The 20,493-nt window shown below is 46.7% G+C and overlaps 1 pseudogene; it reads right to left on the reverse strand.

Moving 5' to 3' along the window:
* Window positions 1-1,375: 1,375 nt before the first annotated feature.
* On the reverse strand, window positions 1,376-1,491 carry LOC146856295 (5S ribosomal RNA; annotated as a pseudogene).
* Between the last annotated feature and the right edge of the window lie 19,002 nt (window positions 1,492-20,493).

Raw genomic sequence — 20,493 nt, forward strand, 5'->3', positions numbered from 1 at the left:
CAACTATATGCCTGCACTCACCTCAGGTGGCCACCTCCGTTTGCCCCACACCTTGCTCCAGCCGTGCTGCCAAGCAAAGTAGCATCCCTGCTATACCCTGAGCAAGTACAAGTGGACATCAGACTACACCAGGCCCCTGACGCTGGGACCATGGCTCGGGCAAGTTGAAATTCAATGCATAATAAGTTGACGGATGCCTGTTGGTGTGGTCATCTCTAAAATAGACAGCGCCCTTGTGGCAGGCTGTCAGGGCGCCGATGTTGAAAAATCCATGCGGGTGCTGCGCACCTGGACCCCCGTCAAGTTTTAACCAGGTAAACTTGCTGCAGTATATAACAATGGTAGGCAGTGCAATGGATCCTAGGGGGAGGTTGGGTAAATGTCTTCCCTTTTGGTAGCCCAGAAACGATAGTCCTGGTAGTCGCGAGGACTACACGTAACGTGAAAAGTAAGAAAGTGGGGTGAATACCGACCCGAATGCAACCCACCCTCAAGAACTGGCAATGCTGTCCAAATTAGAAACCCCATGGCCGCCCGGAAAAGAGCTTGTAAAATTGGGGGGCTTGGCCTACGGATCATTAAGTGTTTGGGACACAGGGAGTATTCTGGCTCTGGATGTGAAGATGCAGAGAACCAGGTAGGTTGATGTAAAGAAACTACTGGCTACATATGAATTTGTTATTATCAACTGGAATGCCCAGCGTGTCACAATCCCTTGAATGCCCCATCAGGCTTACCACGCAACCCCCACCTGAGAAAGCGGGCCCTGTAGACCGGTTGTTGTGTTGTAATTCCTCGCGATCCTGTAAAACAAATCATAGGTTAAGCAACCGCAGATCCCGTAGCCTCCTTGCTACTAGCCCCTGCATGCGGCAGCTGAGTAATGATTTTTTTCTTTCTTTCCCCCTTCCCCCAAGGTCCTTAGCACTGGCAACTGTGCCCCGCCTCCCTTGTACCTGGCACAAGAGATAAGTGCTGCCCAGAACCAACCAACGCAAGGTCGCTGGACATACAACCCGCTAGGCCCGGTGTAAAGTATCTGCCCATGGTGCAACAGCATAAACGCGCAAAACACACCAAGCTACCCCCGACTGTGCCCTATCCAAGTACAGCGTATAGCTGCGGCAAGTCCCATGGCTGGGGTCAACAGCAGCAGTGAAGGCCTGACATCACGGCAAGTGTGGGGGCCCAAGCCCTGTCGCTGTACCAGCCGCGCAGCAGTCCTCTCGCGCCCCCAGTCAGCCGGCGCACCTAACTCAGGCCCCCCCCTCAAGCGACCAAACACGTGGCTTCAGGAATATCCTGTGGTATCTAGACGCGCAATCTTATTGGGGGCGCAATCGAGCCTAAGCCTGCAGGATGCTCTGATCGAAAATGCCTACAGCACCTGGTATTCCCAGGCGGTCTCCCATCCAAGAACTAACAGGCCCGACCCTGCATAGCTTCCGAGGTCGGACAAGATCGGGCGCATTCAGGGTGATATGCGTAGGCATCAGAGCGTGTCTGTTCAGGCCTCTTGTGCTAACGCCGCCCGAAAAAGTACTCAGGAGCCCCCGCAGGCGCCACCCCGCACTCCGAGGCCTGGCCGACACCGGGACTCAAACCGTGAGCCCCGTGTGTCTAAAACTATGACCCTGGCCGTGAGAAAATTGCTGCAGGTTTATTGAAGGCCATAGAGGGGGAGGAGCTGCCCTGCCCATTCCGATGAGAATCAGAAACGCATAGGATGCGGCATGGATCCCGGGTGGCATCGCCGTCATGCCTGTTCACGGGGGGGGGGCACGCGAACGTGTGGTGACGTCGCCGGTTTCCCCCCCCCCCCCCCAGACCCGGAACGAGCCATGCCTGGAGTAAATGCATAAATATATAGCGCAAACTCGACCCGGAGGTATTGGAGCGCTTGGCATAGCCCCGTATTTACATGCCCATTCCGAGTGTCCAATAGGTACGTCGGTCCGCCTGAAACTCATGGCCCCGCTAATATTCCTTGCCCCGGCCAGAGGGGGAGGGCGATGGGCGGGTCGCCACCAGCCCAGGCCCAAGGCTCGCCTCAATGTCAGAAGCCCGCCCGAAACAGTACTCAGGAGCCCCCGCGGGCGCCACCCCGCACTCCGCGGCCTGGCCGACACCGGGACTCGAACCGTGAGCTCCGTTTGTCTAACACAATCACCCTGGCCGCGGACGGGACGCGGCCCGACTCTGTTTAGCTACCAAGGTCAGCGAGATCAGGCGCAAAACAAACACATCTTTAACTTCCTCATGTGTTTTGTCCCACCTGCCTGTTCTGATGCTAGCCTCGACTCGTGCACTGGCTTTTTTGCATATTTACATAACGCGTAATTGACCCGAAGAAGTGGAGTGCTATACATGAGCACCGTATTTACATTACACAGAATTGGAGCGCTATACCTGAGCACCGTATTTACATTACACAATCTGGCACGGGGGGATTAAGTGATTTGCCCAGAGTCACAGGATGTGGATGCGACCTCGAAGATTAAGCCGACGGACCACATCCAAGGCGTGCAGCCTGGCCCATCTCCGTAGCGCCGGGGGCCGTGAGCCAGGTGCTCGCTGTAAGTTAATATTTAGCCACGCTGCCTTCTCAGCTGTCTGGCGCCCGCGGCCGCTGGAGCCGTGCACATAAAAAACGGCCGGACTCGACCCAGAGGCCCTGGAGCGCCAGCGTGTGCACCGATGCCCCTTAAAGGAGAAATTTCCCGAGATTATGAATCTCACGGACAACAGACATTTCGGAGCTGGTGGCGGGACTCGAAACCTTGCATTGCAGGGGACTGTCGCACCAAGACACTCGACGCTGCCTGCGAGCTACAGCGTCCGGCAGGAATCCTCCCCTCACCTGCCGCCCTACAGATATACTAAGGCCCCCACCGCGGCAACAAACCAGCCCGCGACCCTGCGAAATGCGCGCCGCACGCCACGCACATATCCGGCCGACCGCGACCCAAGCCCGTGCCACCCTAATCAGTCCGCCAGGCCAAAAGCCCTCCTGGGGTCACGCGCGAGGCTCGTGCCACCCCCGCCCGTGGCAGTCCATACCACAGGGCTCCGTACCTGGTGCTGCCCAGGGACAGGGCTGGGGCGGGGGAAGGGTAGCAAGCAGGACTCACCGTTCTCTGGGGGCAACGACAAAACGACGACAAGCGACCCTCCGGCGTGTGCGAGGAGGGATGCGGCGTGAAAGGCGGGACGGGCAGCGGTCAATAGACTGCCCAGTGGGCGGAGGAAAGTATATGTACCCCTGTCCCCCTCCCACTACCGGAAGTGGCCAGCCGGAAGTCCCCATGGTCCCCCGCCCAGGGAGCTTAGTCGGCAGACTCCAGTACCTTCCTGTGGCACTAAGGCGGCCGCCCTGTTGAGGGTCCCCTACGTGTCCCCCCGGGCAGCCTTGGCATTACAGCATATGGGCTTGCTAATGGTGGGGGAGGTGTGCGTGCGTGATGAGAGGAGCTGTTGCTCCCCAGTGTTTTTCACTCTTTTACACCTTTTTGGCGAGACACCTAATGCAAAGATGAAACATTCCGAGGAAGGGTGTTGTGTGCAGAAAGTTGAAATGCTGGCTGCACTGTACCCCTATGAACAAAGTCCCTGCAGCTCTGAGCTCGCCAGTGCTCACAGCCCCGGAGTTTAAAAATAAATGAAACCTCACACCTCTCTCTTTGTCTCCCTCGGGCTGACTTTGTTTTTGTATCCTCCTGACTGAAGTTAATTCGATGTTCTCCAGCCCCGGGCTCTGAAAAACGAGATAAGATTATTTTAACGGTCTCTGCAGCAGGAACAGAGTTAGATAAAATGTATCTCACAACTGTTGACATCAGTAACCAGAACCCTGTGAATATTCCAGTTGGCCAGTTTCAAATGTTAGCCGTGGATTTAGGTGCGGCCTAGTGTTCTTTGGACGTCACAGTGCATAGTCCAACAATAATAAAACGTATACTGGCCCAAATCCACAAGTTAGCAACTGGGTTTGGTAGAAAGTATCATTAACGGGTCAACTGGACGTTTCAGCAGGGAGCACAGACGTGTGATCCTCGGCATGGGTGACCCAGTCACTGCAGCACGGCTGCATGCTCACCAGATATACGAAATCGCAAGTGACCCTGTAAATTAGCTTCAGTTAGATTTACCGGGTAATTTTACCTCGTGAAAATCCTGAAAATCTCTTCGAGCCGGTGTTTTATCGCGATCTTCTTGAGAGACCAAGAAATATCGAACGTCAGGAAGTGTAACCCCTACTCAGACAGGCCTCATAAGAGGCGCAACTAGAGCCAAATTTCAGGGGGGGTCTACTAAAAATTTCGGGGGGCGGGGGGTAATTCTTTCAGCAATAGGCAAAGAGGAGATGGGGTCGGGCTACGACCACGACGCATCATGGGGTCACGGCCTGGCACTGTTCAGGGCCAGCCTTCAGCATGGGCGAGATGGGCCCAGGTGCAAATTTTCTAACGGGCGCATGGAGCTCTGTGCAACAAGGTTATGCCAACAAAAGCGCCCTTCTCATCTTGCTCCAGCCGCGCCTGCTCGTTTCTGTCTGATTTGCCAGTTTAAAGTGGCTACAGTCCTTCATTATCAAATGGCGAGTGGTGTTTTAAACACCCCTTTAGCCCCCTTGCGCGCCCTCCCTTCACTCTCAGTTTTATTTGTCTTGGCCAGCATTCAACACACTGAAATTGAACACTTTATACAGTGGCGTAACGAAACTTGAGGGGGCCCCCCTGCAAAGAATATGGAGGGGGCCCCCCACGCTCCGGATTCAGTCAGGAGTTCTCAGGTCGGGGGCCTGCTGCGCATGCACCAGTGGCGGCTGGTGAATTCTAAAAGTGGTGGAACGAAAAGCTGAGAACCAAGTTGAAGAAGGAAGTGAGTACAGCAAGCACACCAAAGTGAAAGAGGTGTGTTCGGGGTTGGCTTTCCCAAGTGGGCCCTTTAACCACTCAAATTTCAGCTTTAAATAAATTCAGTCATTTGTCTCCAAAATATCAGCTTGTCAGTTTATGAAAGCAGACACGTTTTGCTATTAAATACCAGCTTTGCCTTCTTGAAAAATAATTTAAATTTACATAAATCAAGAAGTTATCTTTTTTGTGAAAAAGTTCAATTATTGTCATGAACCACTAAAACACATGATAGATTCCGCCTTGTTTGTTTGTTTGTTTGAAAACTTTTATATAGCACTGGCTAGACCCGGAGGTATCAGAGCGCTTTACATGAAGTAGGACATTGTTTCAGAACATTGTTACATCAGTTGTTGGAGTTACAAAAGTTACATGAATTACAAAAGCATAGCATAACATTAGAAAAAAAAGGGTAAGGGGGAAAGTACTTCAGGTGACACAGGAGAGTCAGGCTGGAAAAGGGAAGGCAGACAAAGAATCACGGAGGGAGGAGGTGGGGGAGGGAAAAGAAACACAACGTGGAGACGAGGAAAACAATGTCCGATGTCCGGCTGGGTAGGTGGCGGCCAAGGGGTGAACCAGAGCCAAACTCCTCTATAGCTGCATAGGACAGCTCCTCCGGGCATCACCCAAAGTTGCTCGGGCACCGCGGTGCGTACAGACAGTTTTGGATTCCACCTTGAATATCTATGTGTCATAGTTGCATGTCATATGCGCCAATCTTATGCCAAGAATTACCGCTATTATGCCGAAGCAAGTATGCGGACTGTGCACCACGCAATCAGACAGGAATTACCACTATTATGCCAGCGCCCGCATTTTACCTGGTTTGGGCTCCATTATACCATGGGTGAGCACATTGGGCCGATATGTGCCACCATTATGGCAGGGCCAACATTATGTCATGTTATTTTATTTATTAAGTACACAATCATGGAACATTGCTGGTGTTGAAATGGGGTAGCTCTGTAGAATCTCACTAGTGGCTGTGACAAGCTCCCCTCTTTACCTAGTGATAGTTTTTTCTACACAAAGGCATGTCGCAGGCACAATGGAAAAGAGAGAGAAAGTTGTGAACGGCTTCCTTGTTTGTCTCTAACAGTCCACCCCCTCTCGTCACAGCCCTTCCCACAGTACACAAGGACACCCATATGTCCCCTGTACCCTTCTACAGGTCAAATGCATATCAACCATCCTGGAATGGTTACTTATTTAGGGAAGTATGGGGAGAAATTTTAGAGAATAAAAATTGCTTGACCTTTATCCGTGATGCGGGGTATGAAATTGACTATGGGGCACTTGAGTACAGTTCTCTGCAGGACAGCTGAGGGTCACGACTTCAGAGCCCACTGTGTTTACTCCCTGCCCTGTGTTAATTCAAGTCTATGTTGTGCAACCTTATTTACGCCCTGTAGTATTTCATTGTCTCTCATTCACCACTGTCCACCTACTGTATTTACACCCTGTAGTATTTCATTGTCTCTCATACACCACTGTCCACCTACTGTATTTACACCCAGTAGTATTTATTTGTCTCTCATACACCACTGTCCACCTACTGTACTTACACCCAGTATTTCATTGTCTTATTCACCACAGTCCACCTACTGCATTTACACCCAGTATTTCATAGTCTCTTATTCACCGCTGTCCACCTACTGTATTTACACCCTGTATTTCATTGTCTCTCATACACCACTGTCCACCCACTGTATTTACACCCTTTAGTATCTCATTGTCTCTTATTCACCGCTGTCCACCTACTGTATTTACACCCAGTATTTCATTGTCTCTTATTCACCACTGTCCACCTACTGTATTTACACCCTTTAGTATTTCATTGTCTCTCATACACCACTGTCCACCTACTGTATTTACACCCTGTAATTCATTGTCTCTCATACACCGCTGTCCACCCACTGTATTTACACCCTGTAGTATTTCATTGGTTCTCATTCACCACTGTCCACCCACTGTATTTACACCCTGTAGTATTTCATTGTCTCTTATTCACCACTGTCCACCTACTGTATTTTCACCCTTTAGTATTTCATTGTCTCTTATTCACCACTGTCCACCTACTGTATTTACACCCTGTAGTATTTCATTATCTCTCATTCACCCTTGTCCACCTTCTGTATTTACACCCAGTATTTCATTGTCTTATGCACCACTGTCCACCTACTGTATTTACACCCAGTATTTCATTGTCTCTTATTCACCGCCGTCCACCTACTGTTTTTACACCCAGTATTTCATTGTCTCTTATTCACCACTGTCCACCTTCTGTATTTACACCCAGTATTTCATTGTCTTATGCACCACTGTCCACCTACTGTATTTACACCCTGTATTTCATTGTCTCTCATACACCACTGTCCACCCACTGTATTTACACCCTGTAGTATTTCATTGTCTCTCATTCACCACTGTCCACCTACTGTATTTACACCCAGTATTTCATTGTCTCTTATTCACCACTGTCCACCTTCTGTATTTACACCCAGTATTTCATCGTCTTATGCACCACTGTCCACCTACTGTATTTACACCCTGTATTTCATTGTCTCTCATACACCACTGTCCACCCACTGTATTTACACCCTGTAGTATTTCATTGTCTCTCATTCACCACTGTCCACCTTCTGTATGTACACCCTGTAGTATTTCATTGTCTCTTATTCACCACTGTCCACCTTCTGTATTTACACCCTGTATTTCATTGTCTTATGCACCACTGTCCACCTACTGTATTTACACCCTGTATTTCATTGTCTCTCATACACCACTGTCCACCTACTGTATTTACACCCAGTATTTCATTGTCTCTTATTCACCACTGTCCACCTACTGTATTTACACCCTTTAGTATTTCATTGTCTCTCATACACCACTGTCCACCTACTGTATTTACACCCTGTAATTCATTGTCTCTCATACACCGCTGTCCACCCACTGTATTTACACCCTGTAGTATTTCATTGGTTCTCATTCACCACTGTCCACCCACTGTATTTACACCCTGTAGTATTTCATTGTCTCTTATTCACCACTGTCCACCTTCTGTATTTACACCCAGTATTTCATTGTCTTATGCACCACTGTCCACCTACTGTATTTACACCCTGTATTTCATTGTCTCTCATACACCACTGTCCACCCACTGTATTTACACCCTGTAGTATTTCATTGTCTCTTATTCACCACTGTCCACCTACTGTATTTACACCCTTTAGTATTTCATTGTCTCTTATTCACCACTGTCCACCTACTGTATTTACACCCTGTAGTATTTCATTGTCTCTCATTCACCCTTGTCCACCTTCTGTATTTACACCCAGTATTTCATTGTCTTATGCACCACTGTCCACCTACTGTATTTACACCCAGTATTTCATTCTCTCTTATTCACCACTGTCCACCTGCAGTATTTACACCCTGTATTTCATTGTCTCTCATACACCACTGTCCACCCACTGTATTTACACCCTGAAGTATTTCATTGTCTCTCATACACCGCTGTCCACCCGCTGTATTTACACCCTTTCGTATTTCAATGATTCCTTCATGTCTTTCTTCTCTCAGCATCCATTAGCCATCTTGGAACAATAAATTCATAATAAACTACAGCAAAAGAAACATACAATGGTACTGCCAATAGTCCTCCAACCAACGTCAGACCTATTGGCTTTGCCAACGCTTATTAGATATGACATCTTACATGGATTCTCCCCTTCCGACCCACAATGTCCTTCCATTCTTATGTGTGTCCTACTCTCTCCCATATGACTCTGGTGATAGTTTGCTACACTCCAGTCCCATTCATTTCCCTGAATATATCTCTATTATTTTTAGCATTTCGTTGCTGTTCTGGGCTCATTCTATGCATCATTAGACTTTAAGTACCAATTCATAACCTGCTCTTTATTGGATTCTTCAATAAAAAATATTACCAATGTGAATAACAAGAAATAGAATTCATAGCAAAACAAACATAAAATAAAAAGTGCACAGCATGGGCAGAAACTGGATACCTAAAATGTATTTAAAAAAAAGAAAATGAAGGTTCTGTGCTGTGGAACCTGGGAATGACTTTCCCCAACTCTATAGTACTCTGGAGGCCCCTAAAATGTGAGTTTTTCAGTTAAGCTGGAGTCAGTGGCATAGCACGAGCCTCACGCGCCCTCATTTAAGGAGTTGAAAATTGCTCCCTGGCTCCTGGTTGGGTAGTGAAAGAAAGCTATAGTCAGTGTGCCCCTCCCATTCCTAGGACCCGATGCCACTGCACATGCTGAACCATTGGTATGTACGCCCATGGCCAGAGTCTAAAAGTAAATAAAGGGCTGATGATAAAGCGAGTTAATAATACTAGGCAGGTGCCGAGGGTGCCAGCACCAGACAGTGCCAAATTGACACCAAAAGCATCAAATATTACCAATTAATTCTAAGGAGGGAGCAAAAAACATAAAAATAGAATTTTGCTGAAGGCTCCAGATAGTTTTGCACTTGGTCTCAAATGTCGCTCAAAAATGTGCAACAACCACAGACATGTTCTCCCTTCCTTTGCAGCTGGGAAGACCACTGATACAAATGGAATGTGGCATAACAGCCAGAGATGCTGGCTTTGGAACTGGGGGATCATGCTCGAGTCTCAGCGTTGGTTCAACATCCTGTGATTCTGGGCAAATAACTTAATAACCCCGTGCTTAAAAAATAAGTGTGGCCTTGTGTAACCCTCCAACAGTGCTCCTCATCTTTACGTAGCGCCTCTCTCATATGCATTTCATTTGTTGTGTAGCGCTACTCATATCAGTGTAGTGTGTGTCAGTACTTTACACCACGCACACATTATACAGAGACAGTGAATCATACAAGTATGTAAATCAGTCTACAGGGAATGTCACATAAACCAATGAGGATTACAAGGTGTAGGAATCACATGTCATCCATACTGGTGGGCAGTATATTTTAAGAGGGTTTGGTCTGGGGAAACACAAGCTCAGGATTTAAAGAGTATTCCATGGGGGTCAGCTTTACTGATAAAAATGTATATCTGCCCACACTTACTCATTTTAGCAACATTAGAATAATGAAAGACTGGATAAGTTCTAACTATATCACAAAAAAAGAAAGCGAAGTTCTAACTATACCATTCATGTTTGTCTGCAGCTGTTTGATGACAGGTCATTGGTCACTGTCCTATGTAACTACTGAACTGCAAGTAGCACAAGGATCTCTGTGACAAAGGCAGTAACCCACTGAGCTTCCACATAAAATACAGTTCATCTGCATTTAAAAACTACTAACAGACAAATGATTTCTCTCCAGCAGGATCATTTAGCACCAGCGTTATCTGGGCATTTTGCATTGTCTTATTGTTGTCCTGCATTAGCCATGATAATGATAAAAACTGTTTAAATGAAGCACACACAAAGTATGTGTCCTGCTGGGCCTGTGCATATTTTAAAAAGAAAAACAAATGGTAACACATTCTCTTACCTACACCATTAGTCAAACTTTGTGTCACAGCCTGATGTGATAAGCAGCTGCAGGGGTCAGGAAAGGTGATAGGAATAAACAAACTTATTTTTTCCTGCGCTGCATAGAAAAAGAAATATCCATGTAATGTAACTGGTGCTCGTGTAAAGCGCTCCAATACCTTGGGGGCAAGCTTACGCTATATGGAACTATTTAAAAAAGTATTCTCTGTCATTTTCTACACGTACATCCATTTTCAAACATTCTTGAGCCATTTTTTTTTTCTCTCTTCTGTGGAGATCTGGGAACGTTTCCATGTTCACTATCAGCATCGGGGACACTGCAGGCCACAGAGGAAACACTCTGTGCCATCCAGGGAGACTGCGAAGCCAATTGCATTTCCAATGCTTGCTTACCTTCCAATGTGTCCCAGCAGAGTCCTGTCCCTGGAGCTTCAAACCTTCTCCGCCAACACTCTGTTGCCTCGTCCCTTCTCAGAGGCTGTGCCTTGTGGGGAATGCTCTCTCTGGGGCCCCCACCCCCATCCCTTTTCCGGCCGGGCTCTGACTGAAGAGAAACAATGTAACTTGTTACTTTGTTTCTCTTCAGTCCTGCCCTGGGTCAGCGCGAGGAGCTCTGAGCAGGCTGCAGACTGCACCTGCTTTTTACAGCAAGCATTTCTCTCCCAGCTCTTTACCGAAGAGCTGAGGGGGCCCCCTTCACCTAACCAAAGACTGGGGGCCCCCCGCACCGCGGGGGCTGCGGGGGTGTTTGTTACGCCCCTGACTTTATATTGGTTCGCTGTTGGAGCCCGGGCCGGGGAAGGCAAAGCCGGAACCAATGGAGTCCCAGGCCAAACCCCGCCCGGAGGCGGTAAGCTCCCCCCCCACCCCAGGGGTGCAAGCCCGGGAAAAAGGGGCGACCGCAAATGGTCGCCCCAGGTTAGGTCTGGTCTCTCCCAATCAAGGGGAGAGGCCACTATCCGCAGAGGGGGGTTAAGAAGCCCTTGAGCATAAAACCACCTCTGGCGTAAAGAGAAAGGAATCTCACCCACCCACTCCAGACAAAGGCAGAAAGGCAGGCGTCGTAGCCGCAAGGGTTTGAGGTGAGGCGGTAAAAAACCTAGAAGTATAGAAAAAGGAGAGAATTTGCTAGAAGTATATGGAAGGCTCACGTGGTGTGCTTGGGATGCCTCACGGCAGGGGCACTGAGGGAGCCAGCAGTGGACATTTTAGCCACAGACAGAGTAGGTGGGAGGCTCCCGCAGGGCCCTTTGGATGCCTCACGGCAGGGGTACCAAAGGAGCGAGAGGTTAGAACACAGCCGCAGGCTGGATAGATGAAGTGCTCACAGGGGTCCTTGGGATGCCACACGGCAGGGACCCGGAGGAGCAGGGAGGGGCCAAGATGGGTCTGAAGGCAAGCGGGACGGCACTTGTGGCCCGGGAGAGTCTGGACGGACACCCACCAAATCGGTAGCAAGTTGAAACATAACCCACACAACAGTGGTCTTCCGGGTTTGGCTTAATGCTACATCAAACAAGTAGCTAATGTAAATAGGTCTCTTTTTTCTGGTGACAGTTTTGATGTGATATGCAGATAACATACAATTAATGGCCCAACCATGCACTCCCACATTGACGGGGACACCCGTGTGGCACCCTCCCAGTTTCACTGCGGTTTCTCCATTTGCTTAACAGTTTACTGAAACACAATGGCATGCTAAATATGCATCTCTATAGATGGTCTATTTTTCGAGTAGTGCATGTACCGCATGCTTGTTGAAATACAGTATACCGGAGTATGTGGCACTAACTGCTGACTGTATGGAAGGCAGCATTGATCGACTCACATTTGTGCTATTTCACAAAAGACACATTTTAAGTCAAGGAAGGTGGCACAAAGATACTGTACTAAAGATCGCATTTTATGTTACTTGTCTTGTCCTCTTATTTTTCTTTACAGGTCTTTTATATTTCTCCAGTGAGTGTGCTGAACAAATATAGACATGGCAGTTTTTGCCACTAATTCACTTATCATTCACATCACCTGGTCCTGATGAAAGCCTCCTAATTTTTCAAGAGGCTGAAAAATGTTGACCACAGGAACAACTGAGATCAATTAATCTTGACGTTGTCCTTTTTTCTCTTACAACCATGTCCTGGGCCTCCGGGAATACAATTTGTTCAGTAAGGATTCCCAGAGACATTTTTTATTTTGCACCACTTTTACAGCACTTTGCTTTCACACAAATACAAAAATCCAGCTCCGCTGTAATCAGGTGTTGTAGCACAAGTGGGTGGCACTCGGCTACCCAGTTGGGACCCCAATGATGAAGCATGCCACCAACTAGGTTGGTGGGTCAGGGGTCTTTTATAAACCTAATGGGTCTCTGGCACTTAAAAACTACTATTGAGTCGACTCTACTAGTGGGTTCGTCCACTGTGTTTTTCTGTACTTCATCCTGGGGATAAGGACGCACCCCACCATAATCATCGCTCTCTCCATTTGTTTATACACTGATGTGGTCATACATAAAGAGGGTAAGCCCTGCGATCAATGTGGCTCTTACAGACCCATATCGCTTCTCAACTTGGAAGTTAAAATCTTGACCACCATCTTGATGACCCTGGTCCATGAAGACCAGTCGAGATTCATGCCAGGCCGCTCCACCCGTCTAAACCTTAGGTGAACCCACAACAATGAAGGTGAGAAACCGGACAAAATGAGCTACAACAGAGACTTCTCCAAATCAAATTAGTTAGTACATGGCAGTACGTCCATGATACATAAACTGTTGCACCACAAACCAATGATTTTTAATGTTTATTATTCAAAAGTATAAAAATATATTCAATAGATCTTTTTTCTTTTTTATATATATATATTTTCATTATACATACATACTGTGAAACAAAAACGTATACAAAAATATTAACATATGATATATTATTGAGCACCACCAACGATACTGTAAAAATATACCACTTACAATACGGAACATAGAGTGTAACGCAGTGTAACGCAGTGTACATAAAGCAACTGACAAAACATCTGAAAACTTAACACAATACAAAAGCAGATAAACAATAAACAATCATAACAAGAAAAAAGAACATTCACAGAAAGACAAACGGCAAGTGTTCATTATATATTTGATATTAGAATTAATCAAATGTTCATTGATGCATATTTCAACAGAAATGCGTCGACACGCATATCGGAAGTGACTAGGAGATGGACATATCCTTCATCAGGGCACTGAGTATATACATATGTTCAGTGGCAGAAGGCCATCAGTGAGAGATACACTCTCACTAGTTGTACTGTACAAGGTGCTCAGTCTCAAAATCAAAACCAATGGTTTGATGGAAATGTGTTCCAAATGAGATGGAAACCAGTGCATAGTGGTGGTTCTTCTGGGTATGATGGGCGCAATAGAGTGAAGCGTCCCTAGTCCAGTGTGAATTCTACAGTTGGTAACGGTATCGGTAGCCCAAGTCTTACAGTCCAAAGGACCCAAGAACTTAAAATATAGTGGGCCTGCAAGCTATTAAAAAGTCTCTAGAACAAGGCAAAATAGGGTTAACTACAGAGAGATACATGGGGTCCCAAGGAGCACCGAAATTGAGTTGGACTGGCGGGTCCTGGCGTCTCAATGAGACGCAGTAGCTTGGGACTACAGATAGATAATGCTGGGGTTAGAGCATACACTCTAGGGGCCGAAAGGGCACTGACCAATATGCCAAGTAGAATGTCTACATGTCTTGACAAAGTTACGAAGTCTAAGTCCAGAGAAAACGGCCAAACGTCCACAAAGTAGTTGGTCCAAGTGTTCTTATCACTAGACGCTGAAAAGGCGTTTAACGCCGTAAACTGGTTGTTCCTCGATGCCACTCTGGGTAAATTCAGGTTTGGGCCGAAATCCCATAGTTGGGTGACACTCCTCTGTAACCAACCGGTGGCCACGGTGCTCTTCAATGGTACATGCTCGGCGTCCTTCCCCATCGAGAGGGGGACGCGGCAGGGCGGCCCCCTCTCGCCCCTCCTCTTTGCACTGACCCTTGAGTCTCTGGCCTGCACAATCTGGCTACATCCCTCCATCCGAGGTTTTCATAGTACTCTCGCAGATACCGGAGGAGAAAATATTTCCTTATATGCCGATTACATTTTGCTGTACATTACCAACCCCGCCACGACTATACTGGCCCTGCTTGAAATGATAACTGACTACGGCTGCCATTAGGTACAAAATCAATTGCAATAAGTTCACGCTCAATTGCCCGACTAACACCCAAATAGACTGGCCCCTGCCTGGAGAATTGCGAGTAGCGCAAAAGGGGGCTTCAAATACCTGGGAATATTCGTTATTCCACATGCAGGGGTATGCAGGAAGAAACGCCTAGGGACAATCCTGAATAATTTTGAGTCGGATGTGGAGAGGTGGAGGGACCTCCCCCTCACCCTGCTCGGACAGGCAGCCATTTTAGAAATGATTATCCTGCCCCAACTGTTATACGCCCTTCAAAATTCATACAATCCACTTCCCAAAGTCACCTTTACGGAAATAGCCAGCAAAATTGAAATATTATTGTGGCATGGAGGGCATCCTAGAATAGAGCTCAAGACTCTGTAACGCAATCCATATAATGTGGGGATAAACCTCCCAGATATAGAGGTCTACTACTGGGCATCCCACCTGATACCCATAAACAAATGGATACAAACAATTGAGACCACCCTATGTATCGCCTCGAGAGGGAAGTAATGCTGCTGCATACACACCTACACTATCTCTATGGGTGGAGGGGAAGTTCCCGCCTGCTACCCGCGACACATGTGACCCTGACGGCATGGGCAAGGGTGACCAAGACCATGGGCTGGACAGGTCGGGTCATGAAGAACACACCGGTCTGTGAAGGGTCTGGTTCAAGGAGGTACATAAGCTCAAAGGGTTTGGGACCTGGGATCTCCTGGGGATCCCCACAATAGGGGACATTGAGGAAAAAGGGGAGCTCAAAACATGGGCGAAGCTCAAGCAGGAATACGACATGAATAACTCCCAATTCCTCAAATATGCACAACTGCGTCATGCATGGCAGACGGAGAATATTCAAAGTGAACAACTTCCGGAATACGCACCGTTAGTAGGTAGGCTCCGCCAAGAAGAATTAACACATAAGGCAGTCTCCTTCAACTATTAAACTATCAATAACAACATCCCGTATGGACTCAATGAAGCATATATGTTGGAGAAAATGGCGCCTATAAAGTGTGCGTAATTCTGTGAGTAAAGCGGTGCAAAAAGGTGACGGAGAACACCCTAAGCCCTCAATAGTAGACCTTAAGGTCAAAACATGATTATAGCAAGCACATGCACATGCTCGTGTTAATTACAGCTCTTGGTAAGAAGTTTGTCAAGCTTCTTTACAAATTAATTGGACACATATATCACACAAATTAGATTAATCCATGTAGTTGTAATTTTCTTGTTCCTTTAATCCGAAAATTGACCCAACCAACACGTGTTTCGTCTAGGGATGTACCCCACGACTTCTTTAGGGCCGAAAAGAAGTATAATGGAACATAACATATAATGGAATCCTGACATTATACAATACAATATGGTATGTTGACCACATACCATCTACCAAGTAGTGGAAACCCTAACTTTCTGTAAGTACACAATCCCAGTGGTACCTATAGAAGGTCCAAGGCTAATAATTTTAAGAACCTCTAGTACATCGTGTGACCAAAATTATTGTAATACAAAGTGACAGTTGTTGGATGACACTCGCAAGAGATTGTCATGATGGTGAAAAGAAGAAAAAGAAAAGACCTAGAGGAGAAAAGGATCGCATCATGCTCAAAATCGGAGAGAAGACAATGACAGTTTGAGTGGGGTCTGATATTCGCCCTAGAATATACTGGCTAAAATTGAGGAGTATATACCCTCACCATTTGTGGTTCATGCATAGAACGTAGTGTACGGTGGGGAGTACTCTACCTTTTAGGCAAGCGTAAACAGTGATAAACTCCTAGGGAAACAGGTACGTTAAAACACTTGTAAGTATCTGACCCTGAGTGACATGGTCTGCAATAATGGTGAGAAGGTGAGAGACAGTATCTCACCTCCCCGCCGGTTGTAATTCTGTCCCGGCTGGTGTATAGATAAAATTGTGAACGACAATCACGAAGTCCTTATATAAATTCAAAAGTGGTTCCTGGGTAAAATAAGGTAGACAGACACTATTATTTCAAGTGCTGTTGCATAATGACAGTCGCTGTAAAATATGTTCACAGCTTAAGAGACATGCCCCCTAATCTCACCTTTTAATGTAGAAAAATGACCCATGAAATATGTCCAAATTAAGGCAAATGTCCTTCTCTCAGCTGCACTCCAAATACGAGTACCTAAAATGTATCCAAAACAAATTCTGTGTAAGTCAGCAGGTAGAAACGACAATCCATGTAGTGCCTCCCTTGCTCCCAGTTACAGAACTTTACCTTCCAGCGAGTGCGCTGTCTGTGGTAATCCCGCTTCGAGGTTCCAATTTGACCCGGAAGCAGTTACCCGGCAGCAGAATTCCTCTATTTGGGCTAAAGTAAGTTGGAGCGCTAGACCGCTAACCAACAAGTAGCAGCGTGTCCGTGTGATAACCGGAAGAGAACCCGGTGGTGATAGCGCCAAATCTAATTTGGTCATCTTATTTTCAACACGTAACTGTAACAACAACCTATTTAACCCCTTCAGCGCTGCGCGGATTTCCGCGCGGTGCTGAAGGTTCTGAGCGCGGGCGGGGCCATGACGGAGCGGTTCCGTCATGCGCACAGCGCAACCGACGCTCATGACGGAACCGCTCCGTCATGAGCGTCGAAGGGGTTAAAAGCCCACTGAAACTCAACATTACATTATTCTGTTCCCCGATATTGTGATATATTGTGTAAATAGATACCTAAGCTGATATAATAAAATCTATAGGTACGAGTGCGCCTGTTCTGCAAATATATAATGTGGATATTATTTCAAACGTGCATTTAATTTGTTTGAAGTGTAACTAGATGTTAATATATAGGGTACGAGTGGGTTGTTATAATCTGAAATAGAGACAAATGGTCTCATTGAATGATAACGTGGAGATCATTTAATCTCCAAGAAAATACTGCTTCTCGTGGTCCGTGTTTAAGCCACATTCTACCGTTCTGAGATGCATTATCCAAGTTTCCTCTGTGCGACTTAGTTTCAGCTCTCTGTTGCCCTCCCTTGAGTTCTGTGGAATTGTCAAGTCAAGTCAAGTCAAAAGTACTTAATTCGGCAGCCAAGAGCCATAAAAGCAAACAATTTTATCAAAATAAATATTTCATCAAAAAACATTATATGAAAAAAGACATCCAGCGTTACTGTTACAGTGGTCACTTTAAAAACCTATAAAGAATATATCATATAAAGTGCAAACGGTGAGCCAAGACATAAATATTATCTCATTAATGATACGTTGCATAGTTAGCAGAACATATTTACACTGACTGATACCACAGCATAGCTACTGCAAGGGCAGCTTTGTTCTGTGTCTGATGGCCCCGATTAAAAAACATTAGATGGAGAGTATCCTGCTCTGAGAAATTGTCACAGGGGCAGGGTTTTAGTGATTATGGTTTCAAATAACCTTTGGGGAATGCCAGTAACCCGGGAACCATGTTCAGACGGAATCTCAGCAAAACAAAACAATGATATGGTTTGTTGACATAGGATAAATATGGTTGCATCTGCGGACCCAAGCTCAGTGTGGCAAACCTTTCACTGAGGGTTTGGCTAGTTCCATCTCCTCCCTAAGGCCTTGCCGCCTGTACATAAACTGCAGTTTAAGATCTCTAATGGAGGTCTTGCCCAGGGGACTGGCGGTCAGGAACAGCTCTGGACAACCAAGACATCTTGTCTGTTCCTTTATGTATTTCAGCCAGGGAATGTGTAGGGTCCCCTCCAGTGCAATGCAATCCGAAATTATGAGTTGGTTTAAATTTGGGGTCAGTTGAGCCCAGATTCTCAACCAACATAGCAACAGGGCAACCGCAATGTGATCCAAGATGTAACCCACCCCCAATTCTTCACGTAGGTTAAAAATGGGGGTAGCAACAGGGACGGCATGAAGTTTACACATAAAATTGTTCTTGGCCCCTTGGATTCCGTTTGCATCCTTGTACCCCCAGATATCGCATCCATACATGGCCATAGGGATACATTTTGCATTATAATCCTCCAATAGTGCGGGAAGGGGTTTTGACCCTAGTGTGTTTGCAAAGTCCAGGGTAGCCCCTGCAGCCCTGGCTAGAATGTTCTTTTTGAGTGTTCGTTGTGCGCACCAAGCACCTTGGTCATCAAAAATTACCCCTAGGTATGTGAACGTGGATACTTTGGTTAGCTCAGCCCCATTACAATAGAATTTGGCCTTGGCCGCCTTTCGGAAACCTATGGTCATAGCATGTAACTTCTTAAGATTTGCAATTAAGTCTAATGAATCCATAAAATCTATAAAATATTTTAAAAGTTGTTGCAAACCCCTTGCTGTTCTGGACAATAAAACTGCGTCATCAGCATACAGGAATGCGGGGATCGTTTTGGTGACGGCCCTGGGTATGTCATTGCAACAGGATATTAAAGAATCCCCCAGTTTATTAATATATAGCGTAAACAGCAGGGGAGCCAAAATGCACCCCTGCCGGATCCCCCTTCCTACTGCCCAGGAATCTGTCAGGCTGCTGTCTTCGTTGTACCGTACCGCAGCCGTGGTGTTTACGTGTGCAGTGTGCAGGAAAGTGATCAGTTCTGCATCTAGCCCCATGTCACGCAGAATCAACCACAGCTTAGACCTATTACCAAGGTCAAAAGCTGAGGTTAGATCCATGAAGGTCAAGTGTAAACCCCCCCCCCCCCTTGGCAACAGTGTACTTCCCGATCACCAAATGGAGAATAAGGCATTGATCTAGTATCCCTTTCCCCTGCCTGAATCCATATTGGAGATCGGAAATGATGTTAGCATGATCAAGCCAGGCTGTTAGGCCATCCAGTACTACCTTCCCCATTATTTTTGCTGCGGAATCTAAGGGCAAAATTGGTCTATAACATGCCGGGTCATCCCGGGCGTCCTTTCTAAAAATGGGGATAATGATCGCCTTTGCCCATGACGCGGGGAAACCACAGGAGCATGCAGCATTGAAAACATGTGTTAAAATCTTGGCCCAGACTTTGGGGCCGGCCTTGTAGAGGTCCGCTGGTACCCCATAAGGGCCGGGGACCTTTCCCCCTGATGTTGAAGTGATAGCTTTGTAAACCTCATCTGTTCTAAAATGGAGGGAGGATATTGCTAGTCCGGGAAGTGTTTGTCCAACGGCTTCTGCTAAGTTGGTATTACTATAAATATTACCAAAGTGCTGGACCCATTTCTCAGCAGGTATTAAGCAATCTCTGCTGGAATTTGGCATATCAGAGAAGAGAAGACTGTTGATCATGGACCAAAAACTAGAGCTATCAGCCAAGACACTGGCTTGACTGAGCTCCTCCCAGGCCTGCTCCCTTATATGTTTATTCCACTCCTGAACTGCAGATTTTTTTTTTTTATATTTCTTTTTATTAAACAGTTCGACCAAAACACATCAATTGGTTATAGGCAGGTGACTCCATCCTTTCTCAGTGACATTGTACACATTTCAAAATATACACAGTTATTATAGTAAGTAGATCAAGGGGATTCAAGCGCATCAGCATCCATCTGCCGGTCTGGCGGGAGACAAATATCGCCCCTGAAACGGTTCCATGCTTCCCACACCTTATTCCATTTCCAAGGGCAACCCCTGGCTATGTAGACTGATTTCTCCCTGAACATGCACCAGTCCAGATCCTCCTTCCACCTCCCTACTTGAGGCGGTTGACTAGCGCCCCACTGTTGAGCAATGTTACGTTTTGCTACCATAAATGCTAACGTTGCCCATTGCGTGGTGTAAGTGTTGAGATCCGTGGGTTCCCAAACATTTAATGTGCATCTACGAGCCTCTGGCTGCAAGTCGATCCCCAGGACCGCTTACAATGTGCGATGGACATCTCT

The sequence above is a fragment of the Triturus cristatus genome, chromosome 4_1 (assembly GCF_964204655.1).
Source record: "Triturus cristatus chromosome 4_1, aTriCri1.1, whole genome shotgun sequence".
NCBI classification, from domain to species: Eukaryota; Metazoa; Chordata; class Amphibia; order Caudata; family Salamandridae; genus Triturus; species Triturus cristatus.